Raw genomic sequence first — 23,368 nt, forward strand, 5'->3', positions numbered from 1 at the left:
GCCCCGGGAGCCGCGAGAGCTTGGGGCGCCGAGAGCCGGAAGCCCGGGCGCGGCGCCGCCAACTCAGTCAACTCCGAGGGGAGGGGAGAACTCATTCATCGCGTTCCCCTCCTCGCGCCCACCTCCGCCGCTCTCCGCAGCCCGCCGCGCCGGGGGAAATTCGAGGCAGAGGTTTGCAGGTTCCTCTCTCCTCTGGGCGGCAGCAGCAGGAACCAGGAGGCGGGTGCTGCTCCGCCTGGCGCGGCGCGGGGGACGCCCTCGGGCGGTCAGTGGGCCGCGGGGCTCGAACTCGCCGCGAGCGTGCGTGTGCGTGCGTGTGTGTCCGCGCGCCCGACTGTGTGCGTCCCCTCTCCCGGGTTACGGGAACAAACAGCCTGGGCTTCTCCCCGCGCTGTGCTCGCCCAGCCCGCCGCTCCCTAGCGACAGCGCCGCTCAAAAAGCCAATGGTGAAGGTGCTTCTTTCAAAGTGCTCATAAATCTGGTGCTTGTTGGCTCTTCTTGGCAGCTACAAATGCTGTTGGGAAAAGGGTCGTCCCCGGCGCCCCCTGTGAACTTGTCCTCGGGCACCTCGTGCTCTGCGCCCACGAGCTCAGAATCCGAGAAAGGCAGAGTTATGAGAAGGCGCGTGGGTCTGAGGGCTGGCCGCTAAAATGAGGTTGCTTTCCTTTAGAATGTCTGGATTGGCCTGAAGCAAGTCAACGCGCAACTAGAAGCTGAGAACCCAGCTGAAGACTCCCAAAGTGTACACACCCAAAGGTTGTACCTCAACTTTTGTCAGGAAGAAGGGGTGAAATAGTGAGCCAGCCCTTGGTTCCAAATTGGAATTCGTGATTCACATATAACTATGTGGATTACAATCCACATGTCTTTATGCTTATATGTCTGTAGATATACACCAGATGCTACCAGTCTATTCCACTTAAAAATGTTCCCTTTAGACACTTCAGGAGATCCTCAAGCTTAGCCAATACCTTTCTTACCATGCGGGGATTTCCCGAGTTGAAGATCGACAAACCGCAGAGGTTTCTTCACAGAGCTCTCTTGAGAAACGCTCTTGAGGTCTCCAAAGACGATTTCTGTGGCTTCTAACCATGAAGTGCTACCAAAATTAAGATATGTGTTGGTAAATATGAAGGTTTAGAATGAAATGAATAGTTGTACCTAAAGCAGACTGCCGCATTATAGGTTTATTTTTCTTTCTGTGTTCTGGATTTCTGTAATTCATAACTTCTTTATTGGTATTGATGTTTTGTTTTGGTTTGGTTTTTCCTTCCGTAGGACTACTTAAACAGATCTACTTATGTGGAAACATAAGAAATCTGCCAGAATACCTAAGAGCTTACCCATCACTGACAACTTGAATTACACATGATTTGGGATGAAATGATCTCTCAGTTATTACTTTTACAATCAGAGGTGGGTCACCTGCCCAGAGGGAATTAATTGAATAGCAGTGAGGTGCATAGGGTTGTCATGTATCTTCCATTAGGGATCAAAAGCATAGTTACATATTTTTAAAGATGCTCAGGAGAAATTAAATATACATACTGAATATCAACATTTTTATTTGCTAGAAGGTATGGTGTATCTATGACCCACCTAAAAATTCAAGTACTTTTGATACCACATTATGCTGGAGAATCAGAGTGCTATCTTCTTCCAAAAGACATGAGGAAGGTGCTTCTTTAAATCAGATAATTAACATACACAGTCTTCATCAAACTCAGAGCCACTGCACCTTGGGCCTTTAATAGAAGAAACAAAAATTTACTGACAAAACACACATATTAAAGAAAGAATCATGAAGATATATTCATTATGCATGTTAAAACACAGAACATCCCAAAATTACATTTTTAAAATTAAGAAACTATTTCAGAAGTTTTTCAAGGCCAACTTTACATACCACCTCCTTCACAAAGCATTTCTTGGTTCCTTCCACTGATTCCCAAACTTGACTTGATTATTACATAAATATTTATTCTACAGTCTCTTCATGGCAGATGTTACATTAGGGCTGAGGATTCGAAGGTGAAAAGCTTTGTCTTTGCTCTTTGGTGTTCAGTCTTGTTGAGGCAATTGGCATATATACAGATATGACATTTGAATGTGTTGTGCTAATATAGGTATATAAAACATGTTGTGCACATACTGATGGTGGAAAAATTACCTGTACCAAGATTCTCCAGGAATTCTCCACAGAGGAGGTGGTGTTTGAGCAAAGTCTTAAAGGAAGACTAAAGTTTTTAAGTTTTCCAGATGGGATTGGTGGAGTGTGAATGGGGGCAATGTTTCAGGCTTTGTCATTAAAAAGCAGCATTTGCAAAGACACAGAGCACAAAACAGGCTGGTGGCTAAAGACATGTAGGGTTTACATGGAGGAAGACTGTTGTGTGAGGTTAAAATGTAAGCAGAGTTCAACTCATTAAAGTCTTAAATGCCTTATTAAGACATGTAGACTTGCATCTTCTGCACAATGAGAAGTGATTAAAGAATTTTGAGCCAAGGAGTCTTGTGGTGAGCTATAAGTCTTGGGAAGATTGCTCTGGTTACAACGTGCATGATAGATTAAAAAGAATGATATTGAGATAGAAAGCCAATTTGGTTTGCAGAATCCATAAGCAATCAGGGGACCCAACCTTAGGATTAGGGATGTGGGGATCGAGACAATGGAATGTATCCAAGAAATACTTAAAGATTAATTTGTTGATGAACCAACTATACATAGGATGAAGTTGGAAGAGAGAATCAAAGATAATCCTCTAATTTCTGCAACGAAGCTAAGAGATTATAAATTACTTGCCAGAGTCACCCAATGAGTAGTTGATTGGGTTTAGAATCAGGTTTTTCTAACTTCAAAGCAGACACTATTTCCATTCTCTCTTCTGTACCCTGAAAAGTAGTTAAGAATTTAGTTTGCAGATATCAGTGTCCCTTAGTGAAAAGAGAACCTAGTAGGCACTCAATAAATAACAGCTGAATGAGTGAACTACGTTTTGGTAGATCTAGTCAATCTAGTATATTCTTTCAGGCTAAACTTTGTCTCAAACACATGCCATTTACGTTTGGTTTTGTTCCATTTAATTGTATGCATATCCTGATCCCTTTTTTGAATTGCAAACCCACTAAAATCATTAACTGTTTCTTAATAATTCTCTCTCTCTCTTTTTTTTAAAAGATTTTACTTATTTATTTGACAGATAGGGATCACAAGTAGGCAGAGAGGCAGGCAGAGAGAGGGGGAAGCAGGCTCCCCACTGAGCAGAGAGCCCGAAGTGGGGTTCGATCCCAGGACCCTGGGATCATGACCTGAGCCGAAGGCAGAGGCTTTAACCCACTGAGCCACCCAGGCGCCCCTGTATCTTAATAATTCTCTTATATTTTATAGCTTGTAACATAGTATTTTTTCATCAGTAGGTTCTTTATAAATACATCTTTAATTAGCTTCCTGTTGCTATACATTTAAAGAATTTATTTCATTTAGTCCCTTTAAGATTAGCCGAAAAGCATCCATTGTCTTAGATTGAATTTAACAACTTTCTTCTGTACACATAGTATGGTGCTTTTATGATCCCTTTCCTTTTTTTGGCTTGAGTACAACATGAAAAGGCCATTTTCAGTGAGATTGTTTTGACCTCATTGTGTTATGGGAGTGCTTGTCAGCATAATTTACAAATATACTGAATCCAGTTTATAGAATGTACTAAAGCTCTTGTCTAACTCTGTTTGTAAAATACCTTGCACAACTCCTTAAACAAATGATTTTTGATGAGACAAGAGAACAATGGTGAAAGCCCATTGACCTAATTAGGAAGTATTAGCAATGTAATCCCTTGAAGTTTATTAAATATCAAAATCAACAGGCAGAGAAATTTATACAAGTTGCATATGTGCCCCTTTCCTGTATCTCTTTCACTTTTCTACTTTATAACAAACAGGTACAAATATCTTCACAGAGAATCCAGGACTTTTATTTTTGAGCCATTGGGTGGAAAGGTTGTCTCTAAGACTGAAATAAAGGAGGTTCTAGAAGAGATGAAGCAGAAAAGTGGGGACATGGAATTGTCCTGAGTGACAGACTTTCCAAATATATTTAGATTTCCAAGTCTGAATTGCCAAAAATGAATGATAATTACAGTTTAAACCACATTCAAATGTTACATAATGGGATACTCTGTATATGTAAACCTTCTCTCTCTCTCTCTCTCTATATATATATATATGTTTGTTACATAGTGGGATACTCTGTATATGTATATATAGAGAGAAGGTTTACATTTACAGAGTATCCTACTATGTAACAGCTGAATATATATATATGTATATTATATATATATTATATATCTCAGGAAGATATATTATATATATTAAGATATATTATATATCTCAGATATATATTATATATCTCAGGAAGTGATTCAGATGATGCCTGGGTACATTTTAATGCTAATGAAAGAATATTTATGATCATTATATATTATAGTGTTATGAAGTACTAATTTCAACATAGTTATGTTGTTATGAAGATACTAATTTCAACATAGTGTTAGATCTGTGATTAGCGTGAGACCTCATATCTGTGTATTTGTGAAGGGTCATTTAAGTGTCCCGTGACTTTGATGATCTCTTCAGTAGCTCCTCAGGAAAATTTAGAATATGTTTTCTTGTTTACTCGGCCAGTAGTTCAAATTCAGCTGAAAGGGCAGGACTTTTTCTGGAGCCTATCAAGCATGATCATTGAGAATACTAACTTTGGAGTTCTAACATGGAATAGAATTTAGGCTTTGCTGTTTACTGGCCATGTAATTTTCACAAGCTTCTTAGCCTCTCTGTCCTCAGTATCCTCATTTCTGAACTGGAGATAAAGAGTACTTAGTTCATCAGTTTATCATGAAGATTACATGAGATAACACAGGAAGCACTTAATGTAAATCCAGACACATAGTAAAGATTCAATAAAGGGTAGTGCTCATATTTTACTATTGTCATCGTATCATCAACATTATCTCCATCATTATTATCAATTCCCTGAGACTTAGACTTGCAAAATTCACATCAACTATATTGAAACAATTACCTGAAGATATCACAGGTAGAAGGGATATCTTGCTAATCAAAGCAGTGGAACACGGTATTATAGTCCCCTTAATTAAAAGAAGGTATTCTAGATGCAAAAAAAGAGCTGTAGGATAAGTGTAGATTATAATATAAAATGATCTACTCAATTGTTTACATAAAACAATTATAATAAGGGAAGAAAAATTCGAAGCCTACGAAATGGGAGGCAATAGGAGTTGTGGGTGACTATTCAGGCCTGCCTACAAGACAGAAAGCTATGAGACCCAGCACATATGAGTAATCTGTCCATTAAGGGAATGATGGTGGTCAGAGAGTTTCCTTCATTTCGGCCTGAAATACCTCTCACAACTAATGCAAATGATGAGTACATATATAGCACCTACTGTGTACCAGGTACTGTTTCAAGCTCTTTATCCACTGCCCTGACTCATTTAATTCTCAAAACAATGTCATAAAGTAGACACTACCATTACTCCCATTTTTTTCAGGTGAGGAGACTAAGGCACACAGAGGGTAAGTAACTTGTAGAAGGTCACAGCTAGTAAGTAGCAGAGTCCATATTTAAATACAACTATTCTGCCTCCCAAAGCCTCAAGTACCAAAGTTCCAGGCATAACACTTCCCTCTTCATTTTGGCCAAAAGGCATTTTTTTAAAGATTTATTTTTTTTTATTTTAGAGAGAAAGAGAGATTGAGTGTGTGTGCGTGTGTGTATGTGCGCGCACACGCGCACGTGCATACTCACGAGCCAGGGAGGGGGAAGGAGAGGGAGAGAGAGAGTGTCCTCAGGTCATCTCCCCACTGAACACGGAGCCCCACATGGGTTTCAGTCTCACGGTTCTCAATCTAGCCCTTGAGCTGAACTCAAGAGTCAGACACTTAACTGATTGAGCCACCCAGGCACTCCTTGCCCAAGAGGTGTTTTGATGACTAATTTTATTTCCCTAGTGTGTTTATATGGAAAAAGAGGTAGTATGAAGAAAGATAGCAATGGTAATTTTCTGGCTGCATACTAAATGAATATACTGACCAACTGGCTTGTATGTTGTCTCTCATGCTTTTGAATAATGATAATCACATTGGGACTGAGTCTAACCGCACTAATTACTATGACTTAACCAGACCTACAGAACTCAAGTGATGCTGCCAGTTTATAAAGCCTGGACATCCAGCTTTCTCAAGTGACATTTCTCTGTCTTTAATCTCCACTTCTAAATATTAGGTTTTAATATTTAATTTTTAGTATGCAGCATATTTATGAGCAATTTTCATCTGAAACACTTTATGTCAATATCTTTTTATCACTTGTTTATTTGAATTACATTATGAATCACTAAAAGGAAATCTACAGATATCAAACAGTATAGATAACTTTCATATTAATCATCAATAAACTGTTTACTCTGACACACTTTCTGCTTGTAATTTCCAAAACGATGCTGTCTTGATTTTTCATCCTAATTAGTGAGAGTCTTTGTTAGGAATAAAACAAAAGCAAAAACAAAAACTTCAACAATGAAAAATGTTACAGAATACTATAACATGATACTAAATTTATTGAAACGAAGGAGAAAATAAGAGCAATTAAGCAAACAAAAGATGACTTGGGAAGGAGAAATAATTCTACTTGTGCACCCTGGGGAACAAGGCACTCTCCCTAGGACAGGATCACACCCATCTAGCTCTCAAGGAGTAACATGGGACCTAGTTCTCAAACATGCATCTCTGGAAATGGCAACTAACTCTCAGTCATGCAGCCTATCTCAACAACCCCAGCACTAAAGGTTAAAGGTACATTTTACCAGAATTAGTGAAACTGTCACCAGCTAGACCCCAAGACCTGACCTTTACAGCCCACTTGCTTATATTTACCAACATTTGTCCCTCATTTTTCCTGAAGTTCTTCTTTCTAGTTTATCTCTTAACTCAGGCAAATGAAAACCAAAACTACCCCTCAAGTGATAGTGACGCCTTTAACAAGACCTCCAGGGTCCCAGACCACCCAGATGAGTTTGAGCCTAAACCCTGACTCATACCTGCTCAGAGGAACTATGGAGTGACCTCTAGAATGACAGCTGTTTTACCTCATTCTAATACTAAAATCTGCCAAAGGAGGAGCACAAGCCTCATTTACATAACAGAATGTATGCATAGGCATGGTTCCTTTTTTTTTTTTTTTAAGATTTTATTTATTTATTTGACAGAGAGAGAGAGAGTAAGAGAGGGAATACAGAAGGGGGAGTGGAAGAGGGAGAAGCAGACTTCCCATAGAGCAGGAGCCCACTCTATCCCAGGACCTTGGGATCATGACCAGAACTGAAGGCAGACACTTAATGACTGAGCCACCCAGGTGCCCTGGCATGTTTCCTTAAAGTGCATGCATGTCCTTATGTCCACCTCTATGTTTGATCCTAATGCTCCCCTGCCTAAGTATTCATCCTTACCCTAAACAAAAGGAACCTATTAACTCTTGCTCAGGGAGTCATAGCTATGGAAGTCATTCCCTGTGATCTCCTTACTTGTGAGTAAAGTTTACTTCATGTGATAATTCCACCTGGTTTATCCGTGACTCACCAGGGAGTGAACTCACATTGCTTGGGTTGCAGACCCACCATCGCCTAGAGTGGATTTAAATTGAAAAAAAAAAAGATGACAATGTTTTTTCCAAAAACACCCTCCTTCCAAAGCAAATGTTGACCCATTTCCTATAGATAATACCCCGCCTCCAGTCCTCTAGATGGTTTTGATCCTGAGAGAGAATTTTGTGATATCTAGGGATACCGCTAAGCTTCCACAAACAGAATCACACTGACTGACTAGATATCTAACACAAAAGATTTATGATGAGGTCATGAGGAACAGTAGCTAAACCTACTAATTTTGCCTGGGAGGATTAGGAAACTAAAAACTGAATGAATGAATGAATGAATGAATAAAAGAATAAATGAATTTTAAAAAGGAAGAATAGGGACACCTGAATAGCTCAGTCAGTTAAACACCAGACTCTTGATATCAGCTCAGGCTATGATCTCAGGGTCCTGGGATCCAAGTCAGGCTCTGTGTTCACTGCAAGTCTACTTGTGGATTCTCTATCTCCATCTTTCCCTCTTCCCTCACTACAAATAAAATAAATAAATAAAATCTTTAATAAATAAATAAAAGAATAAGATGCTGGTAATTCATTAGGTAACCATGAAGCATATCTAATAACCAGGTCCTCAATCTCTTTATGTTTAAATCCCCTTTTTACATGCATAATAACATCTGATTGATTTTGTTCAAGATTCTATTTGTTAAGTACTTAAATATTGTGTTTCAGTCAGATAGCAACACTGATTTGCCTTTATGTATTTTTTAGCCTCTCCTCTTCAATTTGCCACTTTCTTTGTTTCTCACTTTTGTCTTTTACTTTTTTTTTCTTCTTAAAACATGTTGTTCGTCTTTCAGTGTAGGCCTGAAACAACTGTCCGTGGTCGAAGGAAAACCACTTGACTACAACTGATGACAAATGTTTTCTGCTACATCTGTTTCTAAATTTTTTCAGATCCCTTTGTCTGTAAATGCATGCCACTGACAGGCATATTCCTGGACATATTTTATTATCAAATCACTGCCAGAGAACCCAAGATTTCCTATACCTTTGGAAAATTATTCCTTACTCTCAGCCTATACTGATTCATGTAATCTGCTTGACGCCTGGGTGGCTCAGTTGGTTGGACGACTGCCTTCGGCTCAGGGCGTGATCCCGGAGTCCCGGGATCGAGTCCCACATCAGGCTCCCAGCTCCATGGGGGAGTCTGCTTCGCTCTCTGACCTTCTCCTCGCTCATGCTCTCTCTCACTGTCTCTCTCTTTCTCAAATAAATAAATAAAATCTTTAAAAAAAAAAAATATTGTCAGAAGAAGAACATTTTTCTCCTTTTCATTTCATTATTTTTAATGAAACAGCATTATAGTAAAAGCTTGGAGTCTTAATGAAGCAATGACAATAAGAATATTTCAGAATTCAAACAGACAACAAAGATATAAGTCAAACACTCTACATTTCACTGATGCTTCATTTCAAAATAGTCTCCCTCCAGTAAAAAGTTACAATTAGGTAGTAACAGACAGGCAGCTTATAAAATGAAAATATGCGAGACTAAATTTTCTAATATGAGTCCTATCTCTCCCCAGAGTAAATGGTCTGTCTTTGTATTTGTTCAGTATTTTAGTTACTACCTACAAGTTTTTTTTGGGGGGGGGCGAGGTTGGTTTTGTTGTGGTGGTATTGTTTGGGTTTTTTGTTTGTTTTTGCTATGTGTAAGTTTAATTATCTTTTGACATTTTTTGTTTCCTTCAGAGTGCCCATTTCTCAAAGGTAGTTAAAGTGGCTTTGGTGTCAAACCTGAGGTTAAACTATGGGTCAGCTATGTACTGACAACTGTGTGACCTTGATCACCTATCATTATCACCACGCATTTTACATATGAGGAAACCAAGGCCAAAAGCTGTTTGATAACATATACTAGTTGATGGAAAAGTCAAAATTCAAATCTAAGTCTATCTTATTCCAAAGCATGTGCTCTTTTTTATTTCTCAGGATCAGTTTCAATTATAGTTGAATGCTTTGAATACCCTTTAACAGCTCAATTATCTCTTGTTTTTGTAACATTTTTATTTTCAAAGCTATTTCTATCTGGAAGAATATTCATTAAGTGCACTTGGGTGGCTCAGTCAGAGAAGTGTCTGCTTTTTTTTCAGCTCGGGTCATGATCTCAGGGTCCTGGGATGGAGCCCTGAATAAAGTCTCTCTGCTCAGCAGGGAGTCTGATTCTACCTCTCCCTCTGATCCTCTCACCACTTGTGCTCACTCCCTCTCACTCTCTGTCTCAAATAATTAAGTAAAATCTTTAGGAAAATATCTTTTAATGTACTTGTAATGCAACTGATCAACTCATATTTCTCAACAATAGGAAGAAATATGAGTTTGAACATTGTAATACAATTTTTTGGTAATTTCTCATTACCTGTTTTAGAATAAAAGAGGCCATATTAGAGAATGTTTAAAAAATATGGGCTTAGAGTTAGACTTTGCATTGTTTATATTTTTTTAATTTTCTTCATATTATGGTATTTTTGTCATCTTAAAAACCTTTCAGGCTGGAGAGAGCGGCCCAACTCTGAGCTAGCCCATTCATTTCCAGAAACAAAGAGCTCAGCCTCTCAGCAGAAGCTTGCTTTTGAAATGCAAACTAACCAGTGGGGAGCCGGACCTTCTCAGTCTGGCACGTACCCCCAGGAGGCAGTATGCCTCTGCCTTAATCATCCAAAGGCCAGCTACCAGTCATCTAAGGACCCTCAGTATAACTCAGAGCCCAAGGAAAATATTGAAACTGGCCTATCCTAAACTGTTCACACGGCCCTGCCTTGACTTCTCCTTGGAAACCTCCATAAATATTCTAGCCTTAGTTTTCCCTTTGCTCTTCCTTTCTGCCTCCTTTCCACCCTAAGGCCTCCATCCCCATGTGGCCCTGTGTGGTCTGCCTGCCTTCAGTCTTGAGGACTTGTGTGTATAATCATCTTTGTTTTCCTGAGCCTCCCCTGTGTCTGCACCTGTGGCCACATCCGACCCACCACCTCATAAAAGAACACCTAACAGACTTCCATGGATTTGAATCCTGGTTCTAGTAGATTTTAAGCCTCATCTGCCTCAGACATACAATCAACAATACTAATAGACCTTTATTGTAGAGTTGTTGTGAGGTTCCCTGAGAATGTCAAGCACTTAGCACAGTGCCTTGCCAAGGTGTAAGTACTCAGTAAATATTAACTGTATTGTTCTTGATTATGCTGGGAAATAGTTCAGAGATAATCCATGTTTTCCCTCTCTTTCTTTTTACATTTTGAAGGTAAGCAATGACTAGCCAAAAAAACTAAATTGATTTTTTCTCAATAATCTTACGTCTTAGTCTCTAATATCTCCATTTCACCATTCTGCTCCTTATGAAGAATTAAGAGACTCAAAGTGATGTATGTGTATTGGTCAGAATTTAAAATTTTAACAGATTTTAAATGCCAATATTAAAAACAAAAAGGAAGGAATACAGATTAAAAAAAAAAACAAACCCCAACTTGGATGCTATTGTTGACAGTTTAATATATTTAAATTTTTTCTAGATGATACATATTCATTACCAAACTCAAAGAAAAATTAACATAACATAAGCTGCCTAGCCCTGGTTTAAAACAATATATACCATTCCCTTGTGTCATAACTATGTTAATGAACTCTTGACTGTGTGATAATCCTACATATAAATTGATATATATTCTAAAAAGAATAAGCTTTATATTTTAACAAGAAACCTCCACAAGCTTTCATGCTATTAATTCCCAAGACCATGTTTCAGGCCCAGACCAGTCTTCTATACTCTTTTTGGTTCCTGGAAGAGGCATGAGACCCATCTGCTCTCTTTCCTTCATTTTGCTAATAGTCACAACTTACCGTTCTCCCTTTTAGTTGTTCCCAGTCAGTAGTTATAGGATAGTGTTTGATTTTCTCCAACTCCCTCTTTCCTTACTGCTTCTAAGAAGAAAAGAAACAAGCTCTTTTATTTTACTACTAGTTGCTACTAGTTGTAAGAAAGTAAAAAAAAAAAAAAATCGGAGAGAAACACAGTCTAAAAAAAATAATAACATCTTACCACTTCTTTTCAGCATTGTATTAGAAGCTCTAGCAGCATAATTAGAAAAGAAAATGAGAGAAAAGTTATCCTAATCGGAAAACAAGGAACAAAAACTATATTTGTAGATGACAGATCTTATACATGTAGAATCCTAAGGAATCCACTTAAAAAAAAATCTATGAAATAAATAAATTATCAGCTAGTATGCAAGATTGAGGCTCAACAAACAGAAACCAATTGTATTTCCATATATTTTCAATAAACAATTCAAAAAGGGAATGAATACAACAACTCTAACAGCATCAAAAAGAGTAAAACATAAATATATTTAATTTAAAAAAGTGTGAAGCTTATATTCTGAAAATTGTAAAAAATTTTCAAAGAAATTAAAGATGGCCTAAATAAAATGAAAGATATCTTGTCTTCATAAATCAGAAGACTTAATACTGTTAAAATAGTAATCCTCCCCAACTGATCTACAGATTTAAGACAATTCCCATCAGTATTCCAACTAGCTTCTTTTTAAAAATTGGCATGCTGATCCTAAAATTCATATGGAAATGCAAGAAACCTAGAATAACAAAAACAATCTTGAAAAAAAAAGAAGAGCAACCTGGGAAGGTACACTTTATGAATTCAAAACTTACTATGAAGCTCTGCAATAGTCAAAACAGTGTGAAAGGGGCTTCTGTGTGTCTCAGTCTGTTAAGCATCCAAATCTTGATTTCAGCTCAGGTCCTGATCTCAGGATCTGAGGTTGACACCCATGTTGGGTTCTATACTAAGCATGGAGCCTGCTTTAGACTCTCCCCCTCTACTTGTGCTTTCTCTCTCTAATAAAAAAAGAAGGAGAAAAGAAGAAGGAGGAGGAGGAGGAGGAGGAGGGGGAGGGGGAGGAGGAGGAGGAGGAGGAGGAGGAGAAGAAGAAGAAGAAGAAGAAGAAGAAGAAGAAGAAGAAGAAGAAGGAGAAGAAGAAGGAGAAATTGATTTTTAAAAACTTATAAGAAATGGCACTTGGGTGGCTCAGTTGGTTAAGTATCTGCCTTAGGCTCAGGTCATGATCTCGGGGTCCTGGGTGAGCCCCAGGTCCAGCACCCTGGTCAAAGGGGAGTCTGTTTCTCCTTCCCCTCTGCCCTTCCTCTCACTTATACTCTCTTGTGAACACACTTTCTCTTTCTCAAATAAATAAAATCTTTAAAAATTTTTTTTTCTTTAAAAAAAAAAAAGGTGTTCATCTTCATGACATTGGATTAAGTAATGATTTTTCAGATATGACACCAAAAGCACAAAGAAAAATAGGTTAATTATATGTCATCAAAAACACTTTTTTGAAGCAAAGACCACCTAGAAATTTAAAAGACAACCCACGGAATGGGAGAAAATATTTTCAAGTCATATAGCTGGTAAGGGACATGTATCTAGACTATATAAAGAACTCTTAAAACTCAATAGTAAAAATGACAGATAGGCAATAATATAAATGACATTGAGTTTAACAAAAATGACAAACTCAATGACCAAAATGAGAAATGACAAATAACAATTAAAAAATGGTAAGAAGAGCTAAACAGACATTTCTCCAAAGCAGATATACAAAGGAAATAAGCAAATGAAGAGGTAACTAACATGATGATTTGAGAAAAATAGATCAAAACCGTAGTGAGATACCACTTACACTCAAAAGCATGGCTAAATTAAAACTACAAAGATAGATAATAACAAGTGTTGGCCAACATGTGTAAAAACTGGAATCCTCACACATTGCTGTTGTGTACTTAAATGATAATGCCAATTTACAAAACAGTCTTAAAGGTTTAAATGCTGAATTATACTACCCAGTAATTATATGTTTAGGTGTATACTCAAGAGAAATGAAAACATATGACTACACAAAAACTTATACATGAAGGTCCTTAATAGCAACATTCAAAATAGCCAAAAAGCCAAAATAATCCAAATACTCAAATATCCACTATTCAGTAAAAGACTAAATTGAATGTGGTGTGATCATACCATATAATATGATGTGGTGATAAAAATAAATGTAGTACTGGGCACCTGGGTGGCTCAGTTGGTTAAGCGAATGCCTGGAGTCCTGAGATTGAGTCACGCATTGGGCTCCCTGCTCAGGGGGGAGTCTGCTTCTCCCTCTGACCCTCCCCTCTCTCATGCTCTCTTTCTCGCTCTTAAATAAATAAATAAAATCTATTTAAAAATGTAGTTCGATACAAGCTACAACATGGATGAACCTTGAAAACATTGTTCTACATGAAAGAAATCAATCATAAAACACCATGTAGTTTATGCTTCTACTTGGGGTTTCTCTTAGGAGTGATGAAAATGTCCCAAAATTTATTGTGCTGATGGTTGTACAACTTTGTGACCATTCAACTGTATGCTTTAAATAGGTGAATTGTTTGGTGTGTGGATTATAATTCAGGAAAGATGTTATTTAAGAAATAGCAATAATTATTAAATTTTGTTGGCTTCACAGTCCTGACTCCTGCTGCGTTTTTGTTTTTTTAATTGTAACAGAAAAAAATGTTGCTATAACACAGACACACCGTTATAAACAGATGGTTAAAAGGAGCCTTTATTTGATGGACAGCATGATGGGCTAAAGACACAAGTTTAAAAGCAAAAGGAAGTTAAGTGACTTTGCATGAGTTTAAAACCATGGCATATGTGTGGATTCAAGAAATGGGAGACACTTGGTGAGGCCAGACAGAGGAGAAGATGTAGCATAGAAAGAAAGCAGAGTTACAGAGGGAGTGAGTTGATTTGAATTTTGGTGAAATAAGTGAGAATACGAGAATATTTCCTACTTAATAAAGCCACCATTCTATCTCTCTTGCCATATCGTGGACCTGTTTTAAAGGTCTGGTCTGCAAGGTAGATATTGGGCCAAATAGAAGCCAGTTACATCTGCAATGCTGGTGTGGCTTTCATTTTTGAGAGAAGCCCTTTTTGGTCTCTTTCTTGAGGCTAAGAATTACTTTTTTTTTTTTTTTTAATTTCTTTCTGAGTCTCTACATTTCAGCTCTTAGCTTTAATGCTGCAAATACTCTGCAGCTTGTCTTTCTTTTTCACAAATGTGAAGCTTTTGAGAATTACTCCTGATGATACATGTCTATAGTACATTGATTTTCACTGCTCTGTGCATTCCATTAAACAAATACAGCACAATTCATTTATCCACTCTCTTGTTCCAAGTTTTGACTAATGCAAACAACATTGCAAAAAAACCTCTCATCCATATCTGATTTCTCCCATGGCCTAGAGCTTCCCCAACATATAAACCTAGCAAAGGAATTGCTCTCTCATAAGGACGCACACATTCAAATTCATGGGATATTGTCACATTGCTCTCCAGAATGGTTGTATAAATTTATAATTCTTTCCACGACTTTCGAGACTTCCCTTTGCCTGAACCTCACTCATCCTGCAGGGCTAGCACTATAAAGATGGGGCTCTCAGTCCCAATTCTCTCTCTCCATGTACTGCTATTAACATCAAGCCCCTGTGTTATCAAATGTGATAAACACCTCACTGCCCCCGCCCCCCCAACCCCCACCCCGGCAGACACTGTGTCAGCTCCGCAGTTCACTGTTCTGATTTCCAGTCTCTTCTTCATTTCTGACCCAAGGCAATTTCCCTGCCTTTCTGGGCAGTTCAGCCATGCATTTATAAGGAAGTTAGTTATAATTTATTGAGCAATTCTTGGTGTTTGTAGCTGGAGGGTTTTCAAGTTATCTGCACCATCAGACTTTTATATGCCTGACAACATTTTTCAGCACCTGAGCAATCTTTAAACTTTAAGCTGCCCAGATGTTGGACATCATAAAGAAAATAAGTGAAATCAAGTTAGCAGCTACGATGAGCCATCAAACTCTCTTTGCCTGTATTCACAGTCACCACACTGCAGGGCAGAATGACATAAACACTAGGGATTCTATAGATGGTCTGAGTTTGATTCCCAACTCTGTTGCTCCCTAACTGTGTGACCTGGGGCAATTTATTTCATCTTTCTGGGCCCTGGTTTCTTCATCTGTAAGGTAAATCATAGAACCTACCCAGAAGAGTTCATGTAAGGATCCAATGAGTTAATATTTATGAAAATGTTTAGAACTATATCTGACACACAGCATGTATCAGGTCATCATGTGATAAATAAGAACGGAATAATAAATATAATAAATAATAAATATAAGAAATTCATATTTGTATTACCTATGAATATTCAAGTAATGATTTTTCCTTCAATCCCCAGCAGGACCATCTAACATTGGCAACATCATAGCTCTTCAAGTTTAATGATTCTAGTATTAAATGACTTTTACCTAAGAGAATCTCTGTGCCCCAGAATACAAACAAAATTGTTGTGGTCCGTGATGCCCCAGACACAGGGAAAACGTTGCCTGCCCAAGCAAGGGGTTATATGGGTTAGGAGTAAGGATGATAAGAGATGTATGATGGAGAAGGAAATAAACAAGAGAAGAAGGAGAAAAGAAATTCAGATACATTCTTCCTCCCAACCTGGGACCAGGTCAGAGTGCCGGCAGGATGTTCTCTCAGGGACCGTCTTCCCTTCCTGCTGGCCCCCCACTCTCTTCCTGCTTCAGACACACAACTTCTTGCCTGCTCCCCACGTGGGCCCTTCAGCTTGCTTAGGTTCAAAGAGGAGGGAGATCTGAGCAAAACAGGGTAAAAAGCTTTCTCTTAGTCTAGACAGTCTGCGTGTCTGAGGTAGTTCGCGCTGTGAGAAATGGCATCTCAAGGATCTGTCCCTGTGCTGGAATGGAACCTTAGGAAAAAAATCCATGAAGCACTACCTATGCCTCTATTAGGTAGTGTGTTATTACCGTCCTTTTACGCCATACACACACCACAATATTTTGTTCTTAGTAGATACAAAATACACTTTAAGTTGGATTGAGGCTCACCATATAGACCCTACAACAGACCCGGTAATAACGTCCCACAATGACATGGATTTGCATAAAACTTGACAACCAGTGAGCTCCCCTCCTCTACATGGTGTCCGTTCTCCACAACGCAGGCCAAAGTCAGTTCTCTTCTGGAGGGAAGTGATGGGAGGTGATTTCCTCATGACTACTGTGGACTTTCTTCTGCCTGGAAAGGTACAAATTCTGTTAAAAATACAGAGTTTATTTCTTATGCAGCTAATAAAAATTATTGTGTTCTTTTTTCACACCTTAACTGGTAGACTGACTGGACAAGTTTGTTTGCAATCCCACATTTTACTTGACTAAACTTTTTTTTTTTTAAGGTTTTATTTATTTATTTGATAAAGAGAGAGAGAGAGCACAAGTAGGTAAAATGAGCAGGAAGCCCAATGCCGGACTCAATCCCAGGACCCTGGGATCATGGCCTGAGTCAAAGGCAGCTGCTTAAACAACTGAGCCACCCAAGTGGCCTTTGACTAAACTTTTCCACCTCACTTAATGCTTTTGCAGGGGAGTAGGGAATTATTATTTTATTTAAAACATGAAGAGAAAAAAAAAATCTCTTACCAAAATAGGGTTAATCTATATGGCAGACACATCAATAACTAATTCTGTAGCTTGCCTACCACATAACATTCACAATTCAGAAAGAGATGTAAGGTTAACCAATGGTTGATTTCTAAAATAAAAGAATTTTAATTATTTTTAATTTTTAAGATAAAATAATGTTCTAGTTAATGAACTAGATGGCAGGAATCCTTTCAATTGTATACATATATCAAAGCATCACAATTTACATTTTAAATGCCTTCTAATTGTATCGGCCACTTATACCTCAATAAAGCTGGGAGGAAAAGAACCTGGAAATACAATATTCCTGTATGTATATTTTTTGAGCTACAGGAATAAATTTTTTCAAAAAATAGTATTATTTGAATGATACAATTTAACACCACTGCATATTAAATTTTATTTTCTTATTTATTTACTAAAAAGTCAAATCACTTTATAATGAAAAAAATTTATCTTCTGGTCTCCTCACCCCCGATCTATGTTTTCCAGAGGAAAGATATTCGACTCATTTTCTTCTGTTATTTACCATCATATTCCTAAATTATAGCACATATTGTTTTTTTGACTCAATACTAATATCTGCTGATTTCATACTATGAAAGATGAGAATTTAATTTCCTAATATACTCTTTCTCTATTCACCTAATGTAATTATATACCATGTTAGGTTAATATTCAATTTGACATTAATATTGTCATATAAAAATCACAGCTGAATCATGTACTCATTAACGAAGGAAGCATTTCCTTACATAACTTTATTTCCTTAGTTTAAATCAATGCCTCTTATATGTTTAATCCATTTCTTATGTACATTCCACAGATTCATGCCTAAATTTCTTCCCATTAGTGTGACTAAAGCTCCCCAGAACATGTTCATAAACAATAGGTGAATGTGACTGTTTTGTTTCTTAGAACAATCCTTCCAGAATCCCTTGATGTTCCTGCTCTTACTGGGTGAGTTTGCTTCCTGGACCCACTTCCCTGCCATGATTCTACGATTTCTCTTTACCATCATGTCAGAAATTAACTTCACCTGGCTCTCCAGTTGGGTTTTCTGTTTCCCAAATTCCTTGTCTTTTCTAAAAATTCATTTTACTCGAGCATCACCCAGTAGGTTCCTGAGAAAGTATGCATGAAGATCAATGTTTTGAATCTTTTAAAATGTTTTAGTCTAATCTCACCCCTTGACTATTTGACCATAAAATTCTAGATTGGAAAGAATTCTCTCAGAATTAGGAAAGCACAACTCCATCATCTTCTGACAACAGTGTTCCAAATAAGAGTCAAATGCTACCGTGGTCCCCAGCTTTGCTGACAACTTCTTCTGCTGTCCTCCTCAGCTCACCCCACATGTCAGTTCCTCCCCTGCACTATGCTTGGAAGTTTTCCAAATCATATCTTTATCCCTAGTATTCTGAAATTTCTTGGTATTGGTCATTTCCCCCCCAGTCACTGCGCTAAGCACTTAGCCATTCAGTTGAGGAAAGCACGTTCTTTTCAAGCTGTTGTTGGAAATATTTTTCTATTATTTTCTCCCCTTCCTTCTCACCCCTCCTTCTCCTCCTTTTTCTTTGATAATTTCCTTTGTCACATGTTTTCAATTCTCACTGCCTAGAATACTACTTAGTTAATGTTGCCTAATTCTCTTAATTTTCTCATCTTTGTACTTCTATTTCTCTATCTTTTTGTCTTTTGCGGAGGTTACCTCAACCTATACTTCCTATCCTCCCATTGATTTTGTATGTATTTAGGAGATAGGATCTACTATGTAAGAGATTGTTGCTATCTGAATACTCTTTGTTTAGAACATCTTTTTTTTTTTTTAATTTAACGCTGTTTTCTTTCTTTCTTTACTAAAAGAAAAATGAATTTGCTTTTAATCTGGCTTATTGCTCCCATGCTTCGTCTATCAGTGTATTTGCTACTGTTTATAGGTAGACATGTCCTATACTAATTGTAAAGGATCTTTGTACTTCCATCAATGAATTCAATCCTCTATTTTAGTCCTGTGTATTAATCTGAATAGTGGCTGCCTATTTTCATTTTCAAGGCAGATGGCAAACTTTCCTATAGATCTCATGAGATTTCACCTTGTCCAGGACTTTGTTTTTTAAGGTTGAGGTAATGAAATGTTGTGTAGCTAAACAGTGAAATTCCACAGGCAATGGGACATGGCCTCAGATGCTCTCATGTCCTCTGCCTTCCCTTTAGGCTGGGGGAATTTTGTACCTGCCACAGTGGAAAACAGAAACTCCTTTCAAACCTGAAAACAAACTGTTTTAAACCCAAATCCCAGAGCGTTTCAGTAGGCTTTTCTCTGGACATTTTTGAAGCATTTTAAAGAAAGTACTAAATGCCCAGTCATGTAGTGGCCCATGATGCCAAGTCAGCTACCTCTTTGGAACAGATCTAAAGAAAAGCTCTGCTTCCTCATACGATCTTTTTCAATCCCATCACATGAAGTTCACATCTTTTTTTTTTTTTAAAGATTTTATTTATTCATTTGACAGACAGAGATCACAAGTAGCCTGAGAGGCAGGCAGAGAGAGAGAGGTGGAAGCAGGCTCCCTGCTGAGCAGAGAGCCCGATGTGGGGCTCGATCCCAGGACCCTGGGATCATGACCGGAGCTGAAGGCAGAGGCTTTAACCCACTGAGCCACCCCAGTGCCCCCACATCTTTTGCTAAGTAGGGTGAAAAGCCTTTGGCCAGTTTAAATAGTGCAAACTGCGCTTTTGCTAATGTTAGTTTTCTCGGTTTTTTTGTGCTGACATTTCCAGCATTGGGAAGTACCAATACTGCATTCTTTGCATTACCGGAGAGTTCCTCTTTCTCCACCTTCCTCTGAAGGATAATCAACACCCTGAAATGGATGTTTCAGAACACAAACTGCTGCAGAAAGGCCCTCTGTATTCACGCAGAGAGTAGGTGCATTGTGCCAGATGTGTCTTATTAAAAGTGATGCCCTGGGAGAGCATTTCTGATCCTTGTAAGTAGTAGAGCCTGGCCTGTCTCAGTCCACAGATACAGCTCATTCTGTAAGCAAGCTGGATTAAGGTTGTAGTTTTTCTTCTTGGAGGCCATCCTTTTTCCAAATGGCATATCAGTTCCAATAATATCTACAGAGCCAGGTCTCAGTGGTGACGTGCAGATAGATATCCCATTGAACAGCATCTATGGACAAGCCCCAGGACAGTTTGCCTCTTTAATTTGGCCCTTGGCCAATCCAGAAGAGATATTACTTGCTGCTGTATTCACAGCCAATGTATTATTATCACCAACTTCTGTAGTCTCCTCTTTTGGTACTGCCTCCATTCCATACATGCCATCAACTATCATTATCAGTATGTTGAGGAACACAGAGACTCGGTGTCCTGTAGGTGAGAGCAGATCTGAGTTATAGGTCCAAATGTGAGATGTGTCTTTGGTGGAGACGCTCTTCTGTCAATGCAATGCCCTCAGTGATTTGATGATAAGGGATTTTCAAATGAGCCTCCATATCAAAGTTGGTCATGTCAACTTTCCACCTAAATTAATCCTGAACACCGCCTCTGAAACTTCTGGCAGCCTGAGTTGAGGTGCTGCTGTGTTTCTCTCCTGCCTTTTTGCTTATGAATATAAACTTTAACACTCGAGGATCAATTTCTCCTTTTGAGCTTTTGTCAGTCTCATCTTTGCAAGATGCCAAGCCAGAACCTACTAACGTGGTATTTCTTTGATAGCTGGATTTTCATCAGTCGAAGACATGTGAATCTAAGCCAGTGTTAGCAAACTCTTTTAACATCTTTGTCTTCTTTTTGTCTCCTCATTCATTATCAATTTTACCTTTACTTGAATTCTCATTTATCTTTTTGTAGTTTTGTCTTTGTATATGTGCTGCCGAAGCGAGCACTGTAGTTTTGTCTTTGAAACTGGTGTTAATTTTCCATATTCTTCAAGGGTCTGATCATGGGAGTTTCCAGAAATTCTTCAAAATCCTTTAGAACTTCCGTTTCCTTGAACTGCTAATCTCCAAACTCCTGAACAACCACAAATAAGCTATCAACTGGTTCCAGACAAGAGACCTGAGCCAGGCTTTTTCACCAAAACATTAAAACACATCTCACTTCATTTCTGTATTTTGCATGATGAGCGCAATTTCTCTTTCACTTCATCTGCACAAAACCAGTAGGTGCAGTGGCTCCACTCATGACCTGGAGATGCTCAGACTCATTTCTGAGGCTATTTTCTGTCCTGAAGGTTCACATCCAAGAGTTGGTCAGTGGTTTCTTGAACATCAGACCTGTTGTCAGTTCTTCCAAGATCCCTAACTTTACTGCTAACACAGACCCTTCTAGCTCCAGCCCCACAGGCCCAGTGCACCCCAATGCTATGCTTTCTCTTCTCTCTCAAGATGTTGGGTATAGAACTTTTCCAAAATTTTGCTATTCATTAGCAAAATATTGAAACAGAGTGAAACTGAAAGAATTTTAGAGTGAATGCCAATATACCCATCACCTAGATTCTAGCATCAACATTTTACTGTACTTGCTTTTTTCACGTATTTATTCCTACATCGATACATTGCATGTTTTTATGCATTTTAAAATAACTTGCAGAGAATGTATGTCCCCCTAGGTACTTCAGCCTTCCTGTCATTAACCAGAGTTCAATATTTGTTTTTTTTTTCTTTTGATGTAAAATTTATATTTGATGTAATGCACAATTTTTTCTGACTTTTAAAAAGTGCCCAAAATATGTCATTATAGAACATCACTATAGCCCCAGAAAATTCCTGCATGCCCTTTCCAGTTACTGATACTAATCCCATCCCAAGAAAACCACTGTTCAAATTTTCTTCTATCATTAACTGATTTTAACTGTTTTAAAACTTCATAAAAATTAAATAATATAGTATGCACTTTTTTTGCTCAACATGTTTTCGAGATTAATAGTTGATTCTTTTTATTGCTGAGTAGTATTCCATTTTTTGAATATGCCCTATCTTGTTTATCCATTCTCCTATTTTAGGATCTCTGGGATATTTTTGACTTTGAACTCTCATGAATAAAGCTGATTTGACTATTTCTGTTCAAGTCTTTTTATGTGTATATGTTCTTTTATTACTCCTAAGTAAACACCTAGAGATGGAATTACTGGAACATTGGTTAATGTGTACTTCATTTTACAAGGAAATGTTAGATCTTTTGCTATAATGCTTGTCACATTTGACATTCCCAACAACAATATATGAGATTTTCAGTTGCTGTACATCCTTACCAAAATTTGGTATTGATAATCTTCCTAATTTTATTCATTCTGACATGTGTGGAGTGGTGTGTCTACGTAGTATTAATTTGCATTACCCAACTGACTAATAATATTGACCAAATTTTCATAAGCCTGTTGATGCATCTATTCAATTCAAGCTATTTTGTTTTTATTAGTGGATTGTGGGAGTTCTTTATATACTTTGCATCCCAGTCCTTTGTCATGCTTGTGTTTTGTAATACAAATTTTCTTCAAATCTGTGGCATGTCTCTTCAATGTATTTTCATTTATTTATTTATTTATTTATTTTTAAAGATTTTATTTATTCATTCATTCATTTATTTTAGAGAGATAGCACAAGCAGGAGGAGGAACAGAGGGAGAGGAGCAGAAAGGGAGGGAGAGGAAGGGAGAAAGAATCTCAAGAAGATTTGACACTGAGCACAGAGCTGGACATGGGCTCAATCTCATGACCCTGGGATCATGACCCTTGAGATCATGACCTACTTGCTGAAAACAAGAGTGGGACATTTAACTGACTGAGCCACACAGTGGCGTATTAACAGTCTCTTAATAGTGCCTTTTTATGTTTTTTTTTTTTAAAGATTTTATGTATTTATTTGACAGAGAGAAATCACAAGTAGATGGAGAGGCAGGCAGAGAGAGAGAGGGAAGCAGGCTCCCTGCTGAGCAGAGAGCCCGATGCGGGACTCGATCCCAGGACCCTGAGATCATGACCTGAGCCGAAGGCAGCAGCTTAACCCTCTGAGCCACCCAGGTGCCCCAATAGTGCCTTTTTAAAAGTGGTTTTTAATTCTGATAAGTTGAACTA

The 23,368-nt window shown here is 38.1% G+C and overlaps 1 pseudogene; it reads right to left on the reverse strand.

Annotated features, from left to right (window-relative positions):
* Positions 1 to 432: 432 nt before the first annotated feature.
* On the reverse strand, positions 433 to 22,681 carry LOC122905336 (annotated as a pseudogene).
* Between the last annotated feature and the right edge of the window lie 687 nt (positions 22,682 to 23,368).

Source organism: Neovison vison, chromosome 4 (genome assembly GCF_020171115.1).
Source record: "Neovison vison isolate M4711 chromosome 4, ASM_NN_V1, whole genome shotgun sequence".
Taxonomy (NCBI): Eukaryota; Metazoa; Chordata; class Mammalia; order Carnivora; family Mustelidae; genus Neogale; species Neogale vison.